Source organism: Schistocerca americana, chromosome 1 (genome assembly GCF_021461395.2).
Source record: "Schistocerca americana isolate TAMUIC-IGC-003095 chromosome 1, iqSchAmer2.1, whole genome shotgun sequence".
Taxonomy (NCBI): Eukaryota; Metazoa; Arthropoda; class Insecta; order Orthoptera; family Acrididae; genus Schistocerca; species Schistocerca americana.
In genome coordinates this window covers 600,125,091-600,146,956 of record NC_060119.1, presented here as the reverse complement: position 1 = coordinate 600,146,956, position 21,866 = coordinate 600,125,091, and the positions used below count along the sequence as shown (strand labels likewise).

The following is a 21,866-nucleotide window of genomic DNA, read 5'->3' as shown; positions in this document are numbered from 1 at the left end:
TTTGTAGGCCAGTTCGAGGTTATTTCCAACCTTAACTGGCCACAAGTGTTCTACATATGTCTGCTCAACATCGTCTTTACCAGTGTGGTACCTTTTAAACAGTTATTGTTTATATTATTCCGAAGAACAATATTTCTATCTATGGTCGAGGGGTAATGTGAACAGCACTGTACAGCATATCAGTAGGTATAGTAACGAACTGGCGTCGGGTGTTGTCTTTTAGCATCCCTAATGTAGTCAAACGATTGCGGTAGACTTTAGGTAACCCCACAATCAATAGTCACACAGATTTAAGTCTGCCCTGGGAGGGCAAACATGACGGAAGTCGCAGTTCAGCACGCGATCCTCACCAAATGATGTGCGCACAAGATCTTTCACGTATGTATCAATGTAGAGGAGCGCCATCCTGCATAAATGTCATACCTTCCACAAGATGTTCATCAGCCAGGCTAGGGATGATGCGATTCTCTAAAATATCGGAATACCTTTCACTCGTCACGCTAACAGTTTGAAAGGCAAAAGTGGTTCAAATGGCTCTGAGCACTATGGAACTTAACTGCTGAGGTCATCAGTCCCCTAGAACTTAGAACTACTCAGACCTAACTAACCTAAGGCAATCAGACACATCCAGGCCCAAGGCAGGATTCGAACCTGCGACCGTAGCGGACGCGCAGTTCCAAACTGTAGCGCCTAGAACAGCTGGGCCACTCTGGCCGGCGTTTGAAAAGCAGCATCCCGCTGTCCAGATCCATCCGTTGGCGATTTTTGCGCTTGTTATCGTTTATTTAATATTATTTTAGGCAAGTGTGTCAAGTTTTACCTCTCTACATCAATTATTTCATGAATGAGAGCGTTTTCAAATGTTAACGAACTTTTAGTTATATATATACGAAAAGAAGTTAGAAGATGAATATCAACGAAAGTGAGACAACAGTAGTGGAATCAAATCAGGCGAAGATGAAGGAATTAGATTAGGAAATGAAACACTAAGAATGGTAGATGGGTCTTGCTGTGTGAGTGGCGGAATAAGCGACGATGCCCGAAATAGAAAGGATATAAAATAGGGACTACGAACAGAAAAAAATTGTGTCTGAAAAGGAGAAAATTTTTAACATCGAATACAAATTTAAGTGTTGGAATGTTTTTCTTTTCTAACGGAATTCGTCTGGAATGCAGCCTTGTGAGAGGCGAAGCGTGGACTAGAAGCAATTAAGATACGAATGGGCTAGACGCAATTAAGATACGAACAGAAGATTTTGGAATGTGTTACAAGGAAAGAATATTGAAGTATTCTTTCCCGCCACAAGTGTTGTTCCTGTGCAAGCACAAGTGAGAGGCGAGTAGGACTTACCAGAGGAGCGGGCAGTCAGCACCAGCAGCCAGCGGTCCAGGGGGACGGCGGCCGGGCGATGCGGGTGGGCGACCTCCTGCAACACACGGGAAGGGCCGCGTTAACACAAGCCAACCACTCGCAGCTGCCGCGACTGCTCCCAGTGAGGAGCGGAAGTCGTCGCATTGTCTCTTCGCTGCACAAGGGGAGGGCTTACATGACTCGCTGCCGTGTCTATTGAGAGGAGGTGACTGTTAGGTGTGTGTGTGTGTGTGTGTGTGTGTGTGTGTGTGTGTGTGTGTGTTATATGACAGGAGGGAGAGGGTGTAAAGCGATACTGGAACGTCCCCATCCGATGGATGGGTCAACATCTTAACACGTACCTTCATTCCATGAGGCACTGCAGAGCAGTATGGAATCCAATCCAGGACGTTGGCGCAAAGTGTGGAGATCACTAGGGTAACTCCACAACGACTCTCTTCCCTTACCGACGATATTCGGGCAGTGAATATTTCTTCCACCACCAGGATTCGATCCAGCTACTTCTGAGTCGTGCGCCACGGCACTGCAGCGCGTTAGCGACCTTGGTTACAGGGGCTGAAGATTTGTTGTGCCAAACTATAAGCCAAGGGAATGCTACCTATTTGTGCTTTTAACGCACGAAGTTGTACAGCTTAACGCCCAGGGAGCTAGATTCCAAGGGAGAGAGGTCCAAATGGCTCTGAGCACTATGGGACTTAACATCTGAGGTCACCAGTCACCTAGACTTAGAACTACTTAAACCTAACTAACCTAAGGACATCACACACATCCATGCCCGAGGCAGGATTCGAACCTCCGACCGTAGCAGCAGCGCAGTTCCGGACTGAAGCGCCTAGAACCGCTAGGCCATAACGCCCGGCAGGAGAGAGGTGAGTCCCGGATTGGATTAGAGCCCTTCGTCTGGCGTATGGGCCATCATGTGTGGTCTTTATGGCGACTCGCAACGACCGTTTAAGCAAACGTTCTGTTGGTCACCAATCTTCGCCTAAGATGCCTGCCTATGCACCCTCTGTTTTGACCCGGATGCTGGACATTTTGGGCACAATGTATCTGTCGGTGCTTTCAACAGTGGTCTGTGGAACATTCCCACAGACCAGGTTTCGGACGTCCGCGTAGTACCGACGCACGTCAAGATCGACGTGAACAGCGGTGGCCAATCAAACATCATCCATGGACGAAATCCAGGTACACGTTTCACCTGCAGCGTCATGAGGGAGCACTGGGAACCGTCTGTTTAACATCATTTTGCGCCAAGTCCAGGCTACCACTGATACCACCACACCACCGAACATGGCTACTATCGTGTCACGTAAGAGTCGACTGCAGAATGGAAAGGCTCTCTACTGTCTTCTATGATGAGAGTAAGCTCTGTCTGTAAGCGAGTGACGGACACAAAAGCTTAAGGCGTAGACCTGGTGACTGTCTGTTCTAGAGTGCACTCGTCCACGACACACAGGTACCATCCTGCGACTCATGTTGTGAGTGTGTGGGTGGGGGGTTGGGTGGAGGGGAGGGAGGGACAAGTGGCAGTTACAACTGGAGGTCACATCCGGTGTTTCTGCAGGTAATGTAATCAGTGCCCGTTACACTACACAGGCTATTATCCCCATGCTACTGCCATTTCTTCCAGAGGAAACTGATGTGCTTCTTCAGCAGGACAACGCACGCTCACATAATGCTGCTGCTCTTCGTGACGTGGAGCTGCCCTAGCCAGCAAGATCACCAGATCTCTCTCCAAATGAACACATATGGGACACCGAGAGAGGTGGCACAGTGGTTAGCACACTGGATTCGCATTCGGGAGGACGACGGTTCAACCCCGCGTCCTGACATCCATGCAAATTCCGGGATAGTTCCTTTGAAAGGACACGGTCGACTTCCTTCCCCATCCTTCGGTCATCTAGTGGGACCGATGACTTCGCTGTTTGGTCCACTCATTCCAAACCAACCAACCAACATATGGGTCATGATCTAGCGGAAACTTATTCGTTCTCCAGAAACTGCTAGAATCATTGCCGAATTGCAAAGAAACGCGCATGTCCCTTGGGACAGTCTACAGCAGGATGGCATTCGGCACCTTCTTCATAGTTGCTTGTAGAACAGGCGCACGTTGCCACCAGAGAGGGATGCACTGTGTACCGATGCAACTATTTGGACACCCTTTACTGTGATACGTGTTTTTCATTTGGCCTGGGTTTTGTTATCATGTACACATACAATGATGAAGTACCTGTCATCTCTCACTTGTCACTAAAATGATCTTGTTCTTGAGGGTGTTGCATTTTCTTCCGGCAGTGTAGAGTGGTGTGCCTCACATGCAAGTCAGGTGACTTAAAAATACGACTAGTACGATTAGAATTAACACATACGTATCTGCGGAAAATAATAAACTTGTCGTCTGACCTTTTTGTCACGCCCGCAGCACGGCGCCGGAGGTGGCGGCCCGGCGAGCGCGGTTGCCGTCCGCTAAGCCAAATGCAGGGCGCGTGTCGCGGCTGGCTGCGGCCGGCCTGTTTGGCAAACCGCTGACCGCAGCGCTGGCTTCTGCCGGCCGGTGCTCGTCACAAGCGCGCCGTGTACTGTTATCCTATCCTACGCTACCGACAACGACATCGCCCCCTGTCCGCGGTTTCGGCGCCAAGCACACACCTCTGTATTGTCAACAAACGCGACACACTCACGTCGTTACGACGACTGCCGCATCACATGTCGTAATAGTGGCAATGTGCTGAGTGGAGCCAAATGTAACACACTATTTGCTCAGAAGTATACAGACATCCCTATGTAATGAATTGACCAATAGGTGTCACGACACACGGGCACCCCCTGTATAAAAGCTGGTGGGAAGTATTTTGTTCTCAGTAGAGTAGCAGTAACAGCTGAATGGGTGGATCGGGTCAGCTCAGTGACATCAAACGTGGACCAGTCATTGGATGTCACCTGAGTAATAAACGCATCGCAGACATCTGAAGGCTTCCAAAGCTGTTCAAGCCGAGCTGTTGGTGATGTTACCATGAAATGGCTCTGAGCACTATGGGACTTAACTGCTGAGGTCATCAATCTCCTAGAACTTAGAACTACTTAAACCTAACTAACCTAAGGACATCACACACATCCTTGCCCGAGCCAAGATGCGAACCTACGACCGTAGCGGTCGCTCCAGACTGTAGCGCCTAGAACCGCTCGGCCACCCCGGCCGTCGTTACCATGAAAAGTAAGCGCGAAGGAACAGCCACTGCCAAACGGAGACCAGGGACACCTCACGTACTGACAGGCTGGGACAGTCGACCATTGCAGAAAGTGGTTGCAAAAAAATCGCACGAAATCAGCTGAAGGAATCACTCGCGAGTTCCTAAATGCCGTCAATAGTCCAGCCAGTACGATGACCGTATGTACAGAGCTAGAACAGTATACAAATGGGCCGGCCGCGGTGGCCGAGCGGTTCTAGGCGCTTCAGCCCGGAACCGCGTGACTGCTACGGTCGCTGGTTCGAATTCTGCCTCGAGCATGGATGTGTGTGATGTCCTTAGGTTAGTTAGGTTTAAGTAGTCCTAAGTTCTAGGAGACTGATGCCCTCAGGTGTTAAACCCATAGTGCTCAGAGCCATCTGAACCATTTTTGATATAAATGGTGCAGCACACCTCGTAAGTGACACGTTTCTGTGATGAACGCCAAGTGAAGCTTGAGGTGGCGTAAAGAGCAACGCCACAGGATAGCGGATGACTGGAAAGGAGTGATTTGGGATGATGAATCACGCAACACCCTGTGACTATTCGATGGAAAGGTTTGAGTTTGGCGAATGGCTGGAGAACTTCACCTGCTATCATATGTAGTGCTGGCAGTGAATTACAGAAAACGTGATAAAAATGTACAGGGATGTTGTTCGTGGTTAAGCTGCGGTACACTTACTGCACTTAAGAAAACGCTAAATACGGAAGGATGTGAACACATTGTACAGCATTCTGTCGTGCGTGCAGTAGAGAATCAAAAATTGGAACCATGACTGCTTTATCAGCATGACAATGCACCCTTCATAAGGCAGCATCTGTGAGGCAGTGGTTTGTGGACAATAACATTCCGGAAATGGACTATGCTTCCCACAGTCTACATCTACATCTACACTGATACTCCGCAAGCCACCCAACGGTGTGTGGCGGAGGGCACTTTACGTGCCACTGTCATTACCTCCCTTTCCTGTTCCAGTCGCGTATGGTTCGCGGGAAGAACGACTGTCTGAAAGCCTCCGTGCGCGCTCTAATCTCTCTAATTTTACATTCGTGATCTCCTCGGGAAGTATAAGTAGGGGGAAGCAATATATTCGATACCTCATCCAGAAACGCACCCTCTCGAAACCTGGCGAGCAAGCTACACCGCGATGCAGAGCGCCTCTCTTGCAGAGTCTGCCACTTGAGTTTATTAAACATCTCCGTAACGCTATCACGGTTACCAAATAACCCAGTGACGAAACGCGCCGCTCTTCTTTGGATCTTCTCTATCTCCTCCGTCAACCCGACCTGGTACGGATCCCACACTGATGAGCAAGCAGAACACCTCTGGGATGGGTCAGAAAGCCGACTTCGCTCTAGCGTCCTGGCGTCCAAAATCACTACCTTCACTGGTTTCGGTTCTTGAGGTCGAATGAGCTCCCATTTCCCCCACGCACATTCAACTCATTATCAAACGTCTCCCCACCATAGTTAGTCATCATTAAGGTGAAGAGCTGACACGTCCTATAATAATATCCATTAATAGCTGTCCAGACAATTTTAATCAGATAGTATATAAGTTGACACTGGCCCCGAAATTGGCTTTGTAGGTAACACGTTCCGTTATAGGGAACAAGAACGACTCCTGCCATATCAGGGAACACTGCCCGATAACTCTGTATGTTTGTTCCTTGTTCTGCCGAAAGTAAATCGCTAATTCAAAAGACTACGAGATTTTGCTGCGGCTCCATGTCACTTTAAAAAAGAAACACTGTCCTTCCATGGCCATTGTAATTAATGTGCGCCTACTCTCGGAGGTCCAGCATGGGCTGTCATTATCATATGGTTGCGAAACTTGATAGACATGCTGTTGTGTTGATGCGGAACCGATTACACAGGAAAAAAGTTTAGTTCCAGTTTTGACCACCAGGTGAAAATCAGACATCCACGCTTACAAGGCATAACGTGAGTGAACAATACGGCTATTGAGAAGACATGCCGTGCACTGTCAGTATAACTGTTTTATGTGAGTGGCAGCAATTACAGTGCTGAAGTGAGAGAATATCGCAGAGTGAAAGGCCCGAGGAGAGGCCCAATCTAATTAAAAGATTTAAAAAAACGACAATGAAATTCGAAAAGACGGGTGAGCTTGTTGTGGCACCTAGAAGAGGGAGGCGTCCTATCCCGGTGGAGGTTGCTGACGAGATTGCTGCTGCTTTAACTGACCATGCAGCACGTGCCCTGGGTAGTGCTAGTGCTGGGGCAGTGTCGTGAGAATTGTTCATCCCATGATCGATAGTACGGAAAGTTTTGTGGTCAATTTTACACTCGTACCTGTACAAGACCCATACGGTGTAGCAAGTGAAACCTAATGATACGCAGCAATATTCGAATCACCTCTTCGGTTTCTTGCACGGATCGAAGTTGATGGCATGTGGCTGGGCACTGTTTTCTAGAGCGACGAGGCATATTTTATACTACAGGGTGCAGTGAATACACAAAACTGCCGAATTTGGGGTACTTTTAAACTGTGTGTTCTGCACATAGAGCCACTGAACTGGCCACAGGTGACTATTTGGTGTGGTTTCACAGGCACCTTATTCTCGGTCTGTTCTTCTGTGAAGAAAATATAGCCAGAGGGCTTGTCAGGTGTACCATGACCTCTACGCATTATCGATTCCTCCTTGTATAGCAGGTGGTTCCCACTGTGGGAGAGCACGGCTGTGTGCGAGGCAACACCGCATGTCGCTTACCCAGTGAAAGATCTGGTTAACGCAGCCTTTCACGGACGTGTTAGCTCCAGAGGTTTTCCATATCCATTACCTACAAGATCAACTGAGCGGAATGGCGGCTTATAATAAAATCAACATTACGCCTTTCTCACTTCTTTGATCTTTTCAGTCCACGTCCCGTTCCAAATCCATTAGATACGGAAACATTTCTATACATCTTTCCTGCATTCACAGCGCTAGATTTGCGTCTGGTGGCAAGCACTGGAACTAATTGTTTTGCAGTGTAAATCGTTTCTGCATTAACGCACCTTAATAGCTATCAAGTTTCGCTGCCATACGATAATTACACTCCAAATGTTCAAATGTGTGTGAATTCTTAAGGGACCAACTGCTTAGGTCATTGGTCCCTAGACTTAGACACTACTTAAACTAACTTACGCTAATAACAACACACACACACACACACCCATGCTCGAGGGAGGACTCGAACCTCCGGCGGGAGGGGCCGTGCAGTCAGTGACATGACGCCTCAAACCGCGCGGCCACTCCGCGCGGCTACACTCCAACTAGACCTCTGTGAGTAGTTGCACTTTAATTACAAACCACCCGGAATGTGTGGAGCGGGTGTGCGCTATGTGAGGAAGATGTTCATACATTCGTTCCACAAGTATAATTATTTCACGCGTTAATACTTCTATTTAGAAAAAAAATGAGATTGGTGGCGTATGTAGCCAGTACTACAGTTTTATAAAACAGTGACAACAGTAATCAATTTTCAAAACTAATTTAGTTTCGTTTCCGAAACTTAACGGAACATTTCTGTTTTTATCCCTCAGATTATTTAATTTTATCTCTTAAGAGGGTAGTTACCCCCACTTTGGAAATCACTGATCTACAGTGTGAAACAAAAGCTTGCCGGCGTAAGATAATCTGACAATATGCAAACTGATTTGGAAAAAATAAGGCAGAGTAGAGTCTGTGACTGTGATCCATGTTTTCGTCATATATTTTGTTGATAGGCTGTCACTCTCCATTGCTTACGAATTAGTGAACAGTTAACAGTGATGGAAGTTAGTTGTTACTCCGGAGTGCATAAACTCTGCGGCCAGTGGATGCACGCTTCCGGTACATTGGCGCATTTGCGAGCTGACATCGTTCTCGCCGCGGAGGTGCTCACTCAGCATCCGATCACAGCTAGGGCGACCCCCGCACCCTGCAGCATCATCCGTCTTCATCAGCCTTTTCCGCCGCAGAACACGCCACACAAAAGAGGCCGGGATTGCTAATTGCAGCTGACCGGGCCGGGACGCGGGGGATTCTGCACGCATGCGCAGACGGCCTGGCGCCGCGCCGCTGAAAGCCGCGTCTCGCTGTCCGGTTCATTAATAAAACATCTGGCCGGCCGGCGGGCCGGCTGGCCGCTGACTCATCGCGGGGGAGACGGGCGGCGACCGGGGCTCCTTGTTAGTTGCCTTTCAGTGGCAGCCACCGCCCCTGCCGGCGATCGCTGCAATTAGCCGCGGCTGACCATTCGCTCGGTCATTCGCTGGCGCGCGGCGCCTTCCACTCTACGAATGCGCTGCAGAGATATTTTCTCCTCATTACGAAAAGAGTGAAACGAGAGCTGAAATCTTTTGCAAACGCTGTTCTACACAATTAAATCATGGCGCAGACTCGGTACACAGCTGCTTAGCAAAGCCAGTAAGAGTATTGCCCTCCAGAGGCAAGGTTATTTCACTGCAGTAAATTCTTGGGATAGCGATATGCACATATATAAATGGCGGTAGTATCGCGTACGCAAGGTATAAAAGGCTACTGCGTGGGCGGAGTTCTCACTTGTACACAGGTGATTTACGGGAAACGATTTCAGATACGATTTTGGCCGCACGACGGAAGTTACGAGGCTTTGAACGCGGAATAGTACTTGGACATAGAAGCATCGGACATTCCATATCGGAAATCGTTAGGGAATTCAATATTTCACGATCCACAGTGCCAAGAATGTGCCGAGGAAGTCAAATTTCAGTCATTACCTCTCACCATGGACAACGCAGTTGCCCACGGCCTTCACTTAACATACGAGAGCAGAGGCGTTTTTGTAGAATTTTTCAGTGCTTACAGACAAGCAACACTGGGGTCAGATAATCGCAGAAATCAATGTGGGACGTACGACTAGCGTATCAGTTAGGATAGTGCACCGAAATTTAGCGTAAATGGGCTTTGGCAGCAGACGACAGATGCGAGTGCCTCTCTTGGGCATGTAAGTTGGACCCTATACGACCGGAAAACCGTTACCTACTCATATGAGTCTCGATTTCAGGCGGTAAGAGTTGATGACAAAGTTCGCTTGTGGCGCAGACCCCACAAAGCCCTGGAGCCAAGTTGTCAACAAGGCACTGTGTAAGCTGGTGGTGGCTCCATAATGGCGTGGGCTGTGTTTCTGGAATGGAATGCGTCCTCTAGTCTAACTGAACCGATCATTGACTGGAAATGATTATCTTCGGCTACTTGGAGACCGTTTACGCATTCATGGACTTCGTGATCCCAAAAAAAATTTTATGGTTGAGAATACACCATGTCACCGGAGCAAAATTGTCGCGATTGATTTGAACAACAGTCTGGATAATTCGGACGAATGATTTGGCCTTCCACTGAACATTTATGGTACATAATGGAGATATCAATTCGTGCACAAAATTCTGCACTGGCAACATCTTTGCACTTATGGACGGTTGTAGAGGCAGCATGGCTCAGTATTTCAGCAGGCGTCCTCCAGCGACTTATTTCCATGACACGTCGAGTTGCTACGTTCCCCGGTCAAAAGGAGGTCCGACAGGATATTAGGTGGAATGGATTACTTGTGTCGCCCCAGTGTAGTTCGACACCAGGTTAGGCTCACAATTTTAATCTGCCTGGAAGTTCCGACTGGGGGGTGGGTGGGGGGTGGGGGGGGGGGGGAGGGACTCATCGGTAGTGGACGTCGCCTTTGCCCCGTAATGCAGTGATGTGCAGTCCGAAGGCATACATACAAATGGTTCAAATGGCTCTGAGCACTATGGGATTTAACATCTATGGTCATCAGTCCCCTAGAATTTAGAACTACTTAAACCTAACTAACCTAAGGACATCACACAACACCCAGTCATCACGAGGCAGAGAAAGTCCCTAACCCCGCCAGGAATCGAACCCGGGAGCCCGTGCGTGGGAAGCGAGAACGCTACCGCACGACCACGAGCTGCGGACGCATACATACACAAACAGCGATAGAATATATCACTTGCATTATTCATTTTTCTGCTGTGCCCACTACAGGTTACTGATCACAGACTGATCTGAAATTAGGCTTGGCTGAAAGGTGGTAGTCTGATTGCGAGTTAGTAAAACCACCATACGTCACCTCGTGAGAATGACTGCGTTTCTGTCAATGACACGTATTTTATGTATGTTGGTATTAGATTACATGCTGTCACGACCCATTACGATACAGAGGGTGTTCGACTTTTACCATGACCAGCACGTTCTCCAGACGTCTCAGCAATTAACAAAATCGACAGCGGGTTGCTGAGAGACTGACATGCCACTACTCCCAGCCACTATGGCTGATGAAAACTGTGGCGCAGACGAGAAGCAGCGTGGAATGATGTACCAGAAACTGTCTTTCAAGAACAGTTTGACTCAATGCCTGCGAGTTAAAACCACTGTTGCTGGCAGAGATGGCAATTGTGTGTACCACATTTAATGAACTATCGGTATATACCTCAGATGACTCACAAATTTAATCATAGTGTTTTCCTAGTATTTGTAGATGGACAATAAGTAAATATACATCATTTGGTAACTGTTGTATCTGGTGTTACATTTTTAATAGCCAGTAGTATAAATAAACTTAGGTTGTGTTAGATCTATCGTCGTCTTGTTGGCAAGTTTCTGAATAGCTGTTAAAAAGGTCTTTATTTATGTCTGGCTACTACCATCATCAAATATCTAAAGGCTTAGAACATTCAGAACAAGGTTCAGTGTCAGTATTAAAACCTATGACAAATCAGAGAATATATCTTAATAATGACACTGAACCTTGTTCTGCAAATTCTAAGCTTTTCGATATCTGATGATGGGAGTAACCAAAATGGCGTTACAAATAAATAACAATTTAACAGGGATCGAGATAGTTTTATTCAAAAAATATTCACAATAATTGCGGCCTCATAAAGGACACTCATTTCGTTTCTAGTGAGTCGCTGGAGTTACAATTTTTTTTTAAAAAAGAACACCCTAAAAAGCTGTCCTTTGTGCTTAAAGGAGCGGAGCCGTTGACGTTGCATGCGGCTCTCCTCAGCCCGCTCGGTGGTCGCGCTGCAAATCGCGCCACTTGGCTCGTGTAACAAGGCGGGCGCGGCGGAACACCTTGCAGTTGCCTTCTTCCGCCGGCTCTCCAGGAAAGAACAATAGCCTGCCCGCTCTCGCCACCCCGTCCTGGCACGCGCAAGGGGAACAATGGCCGCTGCCGTATTTTGATAAGGCCACTCGTCTTTTGCGGTGAGGAGGGGACTACTCCTCGGTAATTGGTCTGTTGACGGGAGTGTTTGCATTTAATGGGCGGAATCAATAAGACGGCGCGGTGGCTGGCGTTTATCGCTCGGCTGGTCATTAGAGGGTCGCGCGCGGGCCGCCGGAAGTTGTTAACGTCGCAGACAGGCCGACTGGCGCGCAGTTCGCTCACAAAACGTGAAATATGTGTGCGTGGCCGCCCCCTCCCTAATGTCTTTCATAAAAAACTTAATGACAGCCTCGCCGTATCAGAGGAATTTCATTACCCGGCAGACCGGTAACGGCGAGGTAATGACGCAGCGGGGGAAGAAGAGGAGGAGGAAGGCCGCTCTTCGCTTTTACGCACGTAATAATAACCTCTGAGAATCACGCGCTTTAGGGCCCCCTAATACCGACCCATTTGTTGCCACGTAAGGGCGATTTAACACCGATACCAAAGAACTCCAAAGGTTTTGATAGCCCCCTAGGTCGCCACCGTAGATGTTTACTTTCCGAGCGAGATCTCGCATTGCTTAGCACACTGGACTCGTATTTCTGCATCTACAACTACACTCATACTCGTGGCAGAGGGTGCCTCCCACTATACCACACACTAGGTTTCCATCCACCCTGGTATGGGGCGTGGAAGGAATGTCGGCTCAGCCGCGCGGGATCAGCCGAGCGGTCTAGGGTGCTGCAGTCATGGACTGTGCGGCTGGTCCCGGCGGAGGTTCGAGTCCTCCCTCGGGCATGGGTGTGTGTGATTGTCCTTAGGATAATTTAGGTTAAGTAGTGTGTAAGCTTAGGGACTGATGACCTTAGCAGTTAAGTCCCGTACGATTTCACACACAAAAAATTAATGTCCGTTCAAAGGCTTGTATTCGCGATGTCACTAGTCGAAACTTGTATCACCCATCCCTGCGGAAGCGATATGTGGGCGGTTGTCGAAAGTACCTTTCTGAACAGCATTATATGAGACACTTGGCGTCTATCTTTAAATGTGTCATTCAAAGCTTTTTAGCTCTCCTATCAGTCAAACAAACCTGTGACGATTCCAGCTGCTCTTCATTCTATACGTTCAATATTCCCTGTTAGTTCTATTTATACGGGTCCGATAAACTACACCTGTAGCCAACGATGGGTCGAAAGAGTGCTTTGTAAGCTGAGTGCTTTGTAAGCTGCCTGCTTTGTAGACCTACCAATGAACTGAAGCTGCCCCCTGCGAAAAGGAACATAATACATGCAAATCCTATTCCTCTGTCTAGACATTTTATTTCATTTTCTATTCTGTGATCACATATGTTAATATCAGCACTAGAAAAAATACGGTCTTCTGCTGACCTAGTTCAGTATTTCGGCCTTCTGTTTGTAGTGATGCGAACACTGTCAATTTCACACATCTACAGTTATAATCTCAAAAGTCAATGACTTCTGTTCGGAAGGTCGTAAGTTCAAAATCCAACTGGTAATCCAGATTTTGAAGCTTCCTAGCAGTTTAAAACTGCGTGGAAGACTGGGAGATGTATCTGGATTCCTGCCTTTCTCGGACAATGCGCTTACCAAATGAGCTACCCAGGCGCAGCTCACTAACCACTCTCAAAGCTTTACTTCCATCAGTACTGCTCATTTACTTTCCAAATTACGAATCCTCGTCTGCACACAGCTTTAACTTGCCAGTAGTTTCAAAACAACACACAGTCTGCTACAGAGTAGAAGATTCTCTCTGATATCTAGATTAAATCTTTCTAGATTCCCTAAATTATTTATGTAAATGAAACTACACTCCTGGAAATTAAACTAAGAACACCGTGAATTCATTGTCCCAGGAAGGGGAAACTTTATTGACACATTCCTGGGGTCAGATACATCACATGACCACACTGACAGAACCACAGGCACATAGACACAGGCAACAAAGGATGCACAATGTCGGCACTAGTACAGTGTATATCCACCTTTCGCAGCAATGCAGGCTGCTACTCTCCCATGGAGACGATCGTAGAGATGCTGGATGTAGTCCTGTGGAACGGCTTGCCATGCCATTTCCACCTGGCGCCTCAGTTGGACCAGCGTTCGTGCTGGACGTGCAGACCGCGTGAGACGACGCTTCATCCAGTCCCAAACATGCTCAATGGGGGACAGATCCGGAGATCTTGCTGGCCAGGGTAGTTGACTTACACCTTCTAGAGCACGTTGGGTGGCACGGGATACATGCGGACGTGCATTGTCCTGTTGGAACAGCAAGTTCCCTTGCCGGTCTAGGAATGGTAGAACGATGGGTTCGATGACGGTTTGGATGTACCGTGCACTATTCAGTGTCCCCTCGACGATCACCAGTGGTGTACGGCCAGTGTAGGAGATCGCTCCCCACACCATGATGCCGGGTGTTGGCCCTGTGTGCCTCGGTCGTATGCAGTCCTGATTGTGGCGCTCACCTGCACGGCGCCAAACACGCATACGACCATCATTGGCACCTAGGCAGAAGCGACTCTCATCGCTGAAGACGACACGTCTCCATTCGTCCCTCCATTCACGCCTGTCGCGACACCACTGGAGGCGGGCTGCACGATGTTGGGGCGTGAGCGGAAGACGGCCTAACGGTGTGCGGGACCGTAGCCCAGCTTCATGGAGACGGTTGCGAATGGTCCTCGCCGATACCCCAGGAGCAATAGTGTCCCTAATTTGCTGGGAAGTGGTGGTGCGGTCCCCTACGGCACTGCGTAGGATCCTACGGTCTTGGCGTGCATCCGTGCGTCGCTGCGGTCCGGTCCCAGGTCGACGGGCACGTGCACCTTCCGCCGACCACTGGCGACAACATCGATGTACTGTGGAGACCTCACGCCCCCCGTGTTGAGCAATTCGGCGGTACGTCCACCCGGCCTCCCGCATGCCCACTATACGCCCTCGCTCAAAGTCCGTCAACTGCACATACGATTCACGTCCACGCTGTCGCGGCATGCTACCAGTGTTAAAGACTGCGATGGAGCTCCGTATGCCACGGCAAACCGGCTGACACTGACGGCGGCGGTGCACAAATGCTGCGCAGCTAGCGCCATTCGACGGCCAACACCGCAGTTCCTGGTGTGTCCGCTGTGCCGTGCGTGTGATCATTTCTTGTACAGCCCTCTCGCCGTGTCCGGAGCAAGTATGGTGGGTCTGACACACCGGTGTCAATGTGTTTCCATTTCCAGGAGTGTATATAGCGAATTTTGGTCCCTAACTAATGTGATATCAGTCACTGAGCGGTTTACTGCTTACCAAATGTCAGGTTGTCAAAGGTAACTACAAGTGACAGTGTAAATAAAAGTCACAACATTTATTCAAAGCAGATACATTTAGTTTAAGTCGATTGAGGAGACTCTGGGTAAAATAACGTAAGTTCATTAAAGGTCACATAGAAGCCAAGTCCAGGCTTGGATAGTTATGCAGTCCTGATTCAGAATCCAGGTGGCTTGCTGGGTGTAGTCCAGTCTGTAAATATATGTAAATCAGATTAGAAACCTGAAGTTCATTTGAAGGTTACTCTATGATCAGTACCAGCCAACTCATGGATAATTGCTTGTAGAACTCGCAGGTAATGGCTGATCACTTCACTTCACTGGAGTCACAATTCAGCCGGGTACCGTGGAGCTGTGTGACCCTCCTAAGTACCGGCTGAGTGGAAGTTTACTTGTTCCGCTCTATTTTTGTAACATGAGCAATGTAAGGAAAAGCGCGGCAGTGTTAGCGCTGCCTGTCTTCCGCGAGCCTGACCGTAACTATGTTGTTGTTGCTGTTACATTGGTGATACCTCCAAGGTTGACAACCTGGGAAGGCATGGTTGTACTGCAGGATGGCCTTCGCTATAGGATAAACCACTATCAGTCACGAAATCCGAGCTTTTCCTCTGTCTTCAATGACCATGTCATCAACTGCACGTTTAACTCGAATTTCCTTCTATTTTTTTTATGCTCGACGCACTTTTCACAGTTGTGTTTGAAATAATCAGTATCAATAAACAGGTTTTACACAGACATATTTCAAGGAATGAACTCTTCATCAGACAGAAACGCACCACAGAAAGACTTATGAAAACTGAAGCGCACATAGGATTGAATGCAGAACTTTTAGTTTCGGCGTATTTTGTGAACTGTCTGCTGACACAGAGAAATATAACGCATATGGAAGTGTGTGACTTCCTTTGCTGGTCTGTTGTTAGCACGAGACGGTAAATACCAACAAGTAACGTAAACGGTCTATTAAACGTGTTTACTTCTTTAGGCCTTCAGGAGCAGTATGTAAGTTAGCTTTTTAGTGTTTTTTTTTTTTTTTTTTTTTTTTTTTTTTTTTTTTTTTTTTTGCTGATGACGATAACTTACCTCAAAACTAGTCGCAAAACGAAATAATTTACACAATATGGCAAAAAATGTGACTGCTAATGGTCTCTTAAAACTAGTTTGAAACTTTTAACGAACAGTTCTGGTCAGTATCAGCCAATACGGATATAATTTGAATCAATATCTTCATTGGCATTTGACAATCCGATAGACCACGTACGGCGTACATACATTAACTGCAACATCTACACTCATCAACAACTGAATTACAGATAGCTGTTGTATTATGTCGGTAGTAATCAGGCATATGTGCAGAGAATGTTGTACTCATTTGACACGAAATGTACATATATAAACGCATCAATCGAAATGATACAGCAATGTGTTGAAGGCTTCTTCCTGGAAAAGACTTAAGTCTAGCGCTACTATACTCTGTACCACTCCCGTTACTATAAGGTATCGTGGCGAGGGGAATATAGGTACTGCAGGCTCTAATCCTGAATTCTGTTTACATTTTCATTTATAATTAATTATCCAAATTTGCAGTAATGGTTTCTTCCTTCATCGGTACCTGGGTAGTGTATGCTCTTGTCCCAAATAATTGGTAGCCATTGATTGATCTACGGAATGTCGCTATAATATAATATGCTATTTTAAAAAGCTCCAGGGATATTGCAACAGCTTATGAAAGATACGCAGTGAGTACGAATAACAGTGGACCTCTCGCGTCTCGTGTCCAGTCATCATAACCGCCCATAGCAGCAGTCTAGTTTGACGTGGATGTGGAACTGACCGTCAGGGATCACCTCAGTGAGATCACACACAATCAGCCAAACAGATGCAGTTGCCTTTTAATCTGGCTTTCACAATCAAGATACCAACTAACTGGTCAAACAGTTCCCCATTTGCACTCCTAATGTTGGGCCAGCGCCGATAAATTAGAGCCCCCGCGGGAAATGAACCTGGAACCCCTGCATTTACAAACGCAAACACTGCCATTGAGCTGACACAGCACACACCACCACTGGGCCTCTTCATCTCGTGCAGCGTACCTGCGACGACAAACGGACGTAAAACGTGGTCTTCCGCTGTTTCAGAGCCTAATTCTCTCAGCCAACAGGATTGAATCCACCTCATTGCGCTAGTGCCATGGGTAACGTTACACAGAAATCGCATCGGTAGCAGTCTCACTGCAAGAGAAATCCAATAGACGAGCATGTTATTGAATCCTGTAATTAACGGCGGCATGCTGTATGGGTTACAAGTTTCTAATGCAACAGCAATAAATGTATACATCATAAATAAATAAATTATTACTTTTGTCTTTTTCCGTAGTTTGCTTCGTCTGAAAATTTAACCAGCAACAACGTTAAGACAGGGCTATTCATAGGTATTATGGCCAATAGAATTTAGAATGAATGTTTATTCCAGTAATCTGTAGTTCATGTTCTTTTATGACTTAATTTTACCCATAACAAATGACAGTTAGCTACTTCGAAAATATATACTAATAAGACCGAAATTACTGCATACGAATTTGTTCCCAGTCTGATGCGTTGTGAAATCTGTATCAATCTCAATATGAGGTATGTATGTATATTATTCCAGCTTTATTAGGGACATATTCTCAACCTCTCTTTCTCCGCGCAGAAACTGGTAATACAACGTTCACAAAGTTTATAGACAAAAGGAAATACTTTGCGTTTCTCCACCTCTACGGCTTTAGACGTTAAAAACAACTCACGCTTAAAATTGCCCTTTTCAAGATGGAAAACAAATTCTAATTATTCCCTTTTTATTATTTTTTATTCCCAAAAACTTGTATTTATTGCTCTCCATTTTCATTTTAATCGATTTAAAGGCCACAAGGCTTTCTCTTCAGGTAAGGGAATATATGTTTCATACGCCCGCATGTGTATCAAGAGATCACAAAGTAACATCCATCCATCAGCTGGCGTTCTCGCATCTCAATCTTTTTTTTTAAAATGTTGAGCATGCCACCGGTTATGGTGGACATGAAAATAATAAAAAAGGAAACAACTGTATTTATTTTCCATTGTGAAAAGTTTAACAGCTGACATCCCCGTCTCATTCATCACTACGGCAGCAACAAGATATAAATAACCCGGTGCGCAAATTTGATAACAAATATATTAAAACAATTACCCAACACATTATTCTTATTTTATACATACATAGCACACAAAGTATTGAATGAGGTGGGCTGGCTGCTTAGGAAAAACTTGAGTCAAGTGTACGCCAAAGGAAATTTGTGAGAACAAAACAATTTATTTCGGATGCTTGGTTATAGAAATTGTGACAAGTAGATTAGTGGATGTGAAGAAAGATTTCTTGAACAAGTAACGATCAGTCCTATCAAATACTATCACGTAATTTTGAAGGGTTTCTGACAGTATGCCTCTGGAGTACAGATCTACATGGAAATAAAACTGGTGACGTAGTGAAACACGTATGTAACGCAGCAGCGATGGCGAGGCATTGTAGCATCTGTGACCAGAGAGTATGCGCTTGACCGCGCGAGTGTTGCGAGCGGTTCTCAGTCAGTAGTAGTCTTTGCGAGTTAGTTGTCGCTATGCAGAGTAGCAGTCAGTCTGTCGTTGCGAGTCTGTCAGTTCAGTCGTTGCGAGTCTGTAGCTCTGTCTAGTTGAGAGCAGTACTCAGTCTGTAGTCGTCATGCAGAGCGGTCGGTCAGTAGTAGCAGCCCAGTGCGGTTGTGTGATGTAGGCGGTCGGCAACAATGGTCAAGAAGAGGAATAAGGTATACTGTTAATTAATATAATCATTAGATAATGAAAAATTTTATTTATTGTAATTATTCTCCAACAAGTCTCCCAATAATAATTTTTTATTTCAAAAGCATTTTCTCAAAAATTTAATTTTTTATTGAACTAAAGATCTCGTTGCACTTCCCATTTCATTCCACTTCTTTTGAAGAAAAATTTCACTAGAATTAAAAAAAAAAAAAAAAAAAAAAAAAAGGGAGAATATTATTATTTGCAATGCAGTTCCTCCAAGTGGCGCGCAACAACAAGAGCAGATATGTGACATCCATTTATTCTGAGGTAAGACTTTAATTCTGATTGTTTTTACACAGGGCCAAAAAACCGATATTTCGGTTTAATTGAATTTTCTTGTCACTGAATGGACTTTAATTTTTTGAAGGATTTATAATTGAGTCAGATTGCGAATTTCACATTTGTTGCCATTGTCAGTACATTTGATTGTAGGCAGGTTACGCATAGAGCCATGTCCATCAGCATTTCTAATTAGTATTGCTAGATTTTCTTTTAAAAATTTTTGTGGGGAGGTTACACTTGGCTCCCATTTCTATTAAGTATTGCTATATTTTCTTTCTTTTAAAAATTGCGGTGGGGAGGTTACACTTGGCGACACCCAGTCCAGGATCGTATTTCGTTGAGAGTCTTTTGAGCGACAGTCAGATATCTGCTCTTATTTGCTTAGATAATTAGGATTTGGCGCAACGCTTTTAATAATATTGTGACTTTCTTTCTACAGGTCAACGGCAATTTGCTGCTTTGTTGTATTTGTGTGTTGCTTTTGCATTGTGCTTATTTGCTTTGTGAAAAATTTTGACTATTGTAAAAATGCCGCGAAAGACTGTGAATAGTGTATCGCGAAGTATTGTGAATGAAATTACCGACTTAAACAACGTGACCGATAGTAATTGTGATACGCAACGTAATGATGACAATCCTGCGTTCACTAACAATCAGTGCATTCCAACCACTAATGATGACTTTCACCTTAATGATGAACAAACGAACTCAATTGTCTCGTCTGTTAACTTGACGACAATTGATGACGCAGAATGCTCTATGGTAATGAGCGCTGCCGAGCTTAACACACCCGATTTAGAAAATCCAAGTAATGTACAGACAAATTTGTCTAATGAAAATGAACAGGATACTGAAAGTACGACGGATTTATTGAATTCCGAAATAATGTCTGACAGTGTACATCCGACTGCTCAGAATAACCAAATGGTTACAGTAAGCGTGAAAGTTCCAGATCCACCACTAAACAGCACAGAGAGTATAAACGCTAACTTTGGCTTTGAACAAATCATGGTAAGATTGCTACAACAACAGAGTGAAGATATCAAACAACAATTTAATGAACAGGTCAAACAACTTAGGGAAGATAACAAACACTTAAATGAAAAACTTGACAATAATGACGAAAATTTCAAACAACTTAGTGAACAAATTACAGCCGTTGCCGCGCAGTGCCATGACACTAAGGAACAGTTGCGCGTGGAAATTGAGGCTTGTTCACAAAAAAATAGCGAAGAAATAAAGTCTGTTGCGCAAGAATTAAGGGAAACGCAAACAGCCGCGACAAATACACTCAGAGACGAAATTAGCGGAGTCGCCAAACAGTGCTCTGAAAAAGCTACACAATTACGGGACGAGTTTAGAGCAATGACGGTAGAACTTTCGCGCACTATGGACGCAAAGATAGACACGAAATTCGAACAGCAGAACACTCAGATTAACGAGCGCTTTAATCAGCACATACAGAACAGTGATACGCGTTTCCGCAGATTTATTCAGGATCAAAACAAAGTAAAACGACAAGTCATGGAAACAATCACTGCACAAAGACAAGAGGACAAACGTAAAATATTCGCGAAAGCGAAGACGTATGTAGACAATAATATTACTACAGTGTCCGACAAAATTAATACCATAGAACAATTGAACGCGGAATTACGGGATGAAATTTCTGACCTTAAATCAAAAACAGATACACACACAGTAAATATTCAAACAGTGACAGATAGATTCGAACAGTTAGATCTAACACAGGATTGTGATGTTATCAAAGCTGATGTTAAAAAACTGAGCGAAACTACGCGCAAGTTGCAAAAACAGATTAATGCGTCTGATTCTAAAACCGATGATCAGGTTAAAATACTGACTGAAAAATGTGATGAATTGGCCAGTCGTATTGATGTTATCGAAAATACTAATGACAATAAATCAGACGATACTGCACCGGTTTCTTTTATCCAAACACCTGAATTTCAAAATTTACAGCTGACAATTAATGAAATCGATTCATCTAACAACACGTTACGTCGGAAGTTATCAAATTTACAACAAGAAGTAACAGAGATGAAAAACATTTCAGTTAATAACATACCACAACAGACGCCACTTTATGAACATTTGTCAGACTCACGCAGCGTGTATAATGTGAGCAATTTACAGCAACTACGCGACTTAAAATCCGAAAAGCCACGCGAATTAAAATCTGAAAAGCTACGCAACTTGAAAACCGAAATGACAGAGACGAACAGATTCACACATAAACCCGAACGTGTTCTCAAATTCAGTGACGAGAACGTTGATAATAAGCAGTTTGCATTTGTAAGAAAATGTAAGGAATTTAATAATGGCAGAACACAGATACACGATTTGCACTGTATACGACAATTTATTTTTGTACTTTCACCGCTATTATCTGTAATGGAGAAACTAGCTTTGAACCTGAAGCGACAAATTGCTATTGTATTTTCATCAGCATTGCCTGTAATGAGGAAACTAGAATTAACATGGATACAACTATTTGCTTTTGAATTTTTACCGCTATTGCGTGCAACGCAAAAGCTAAAATTTATTTGCAGTGCGTAATGGACCTCAGGGGATTCATTACGCTTTAATGAATA

At 45.4% G+C, this 21,866-nt stretch overlaps 1 protein-coding gene across 2 annotated transcripts in view; it reads right to left on the bottom strand.

Annotated features, from left to right (window-relative positions):
- Positions 1 to 21,866, bottom strand: part of LOC124607035 (leucine-rich repeat-containing protein 4-like) — a 1,293,164-nt gene that overhangs the window by 512,951 nt on the left and 758,347 nt on the right. For both annotated transcript variants that reach the window (XM_047139208.1, XM_047139217.1), the window contains one exon: positions 1,352 to 1,427. The gene's annotated coding sequence lies outside the window, so the exon portion shown is untranslated. The remainder of the gene's footprint in view (positions 1 to 1,351; positions 1,428 to 21,866) is intronic.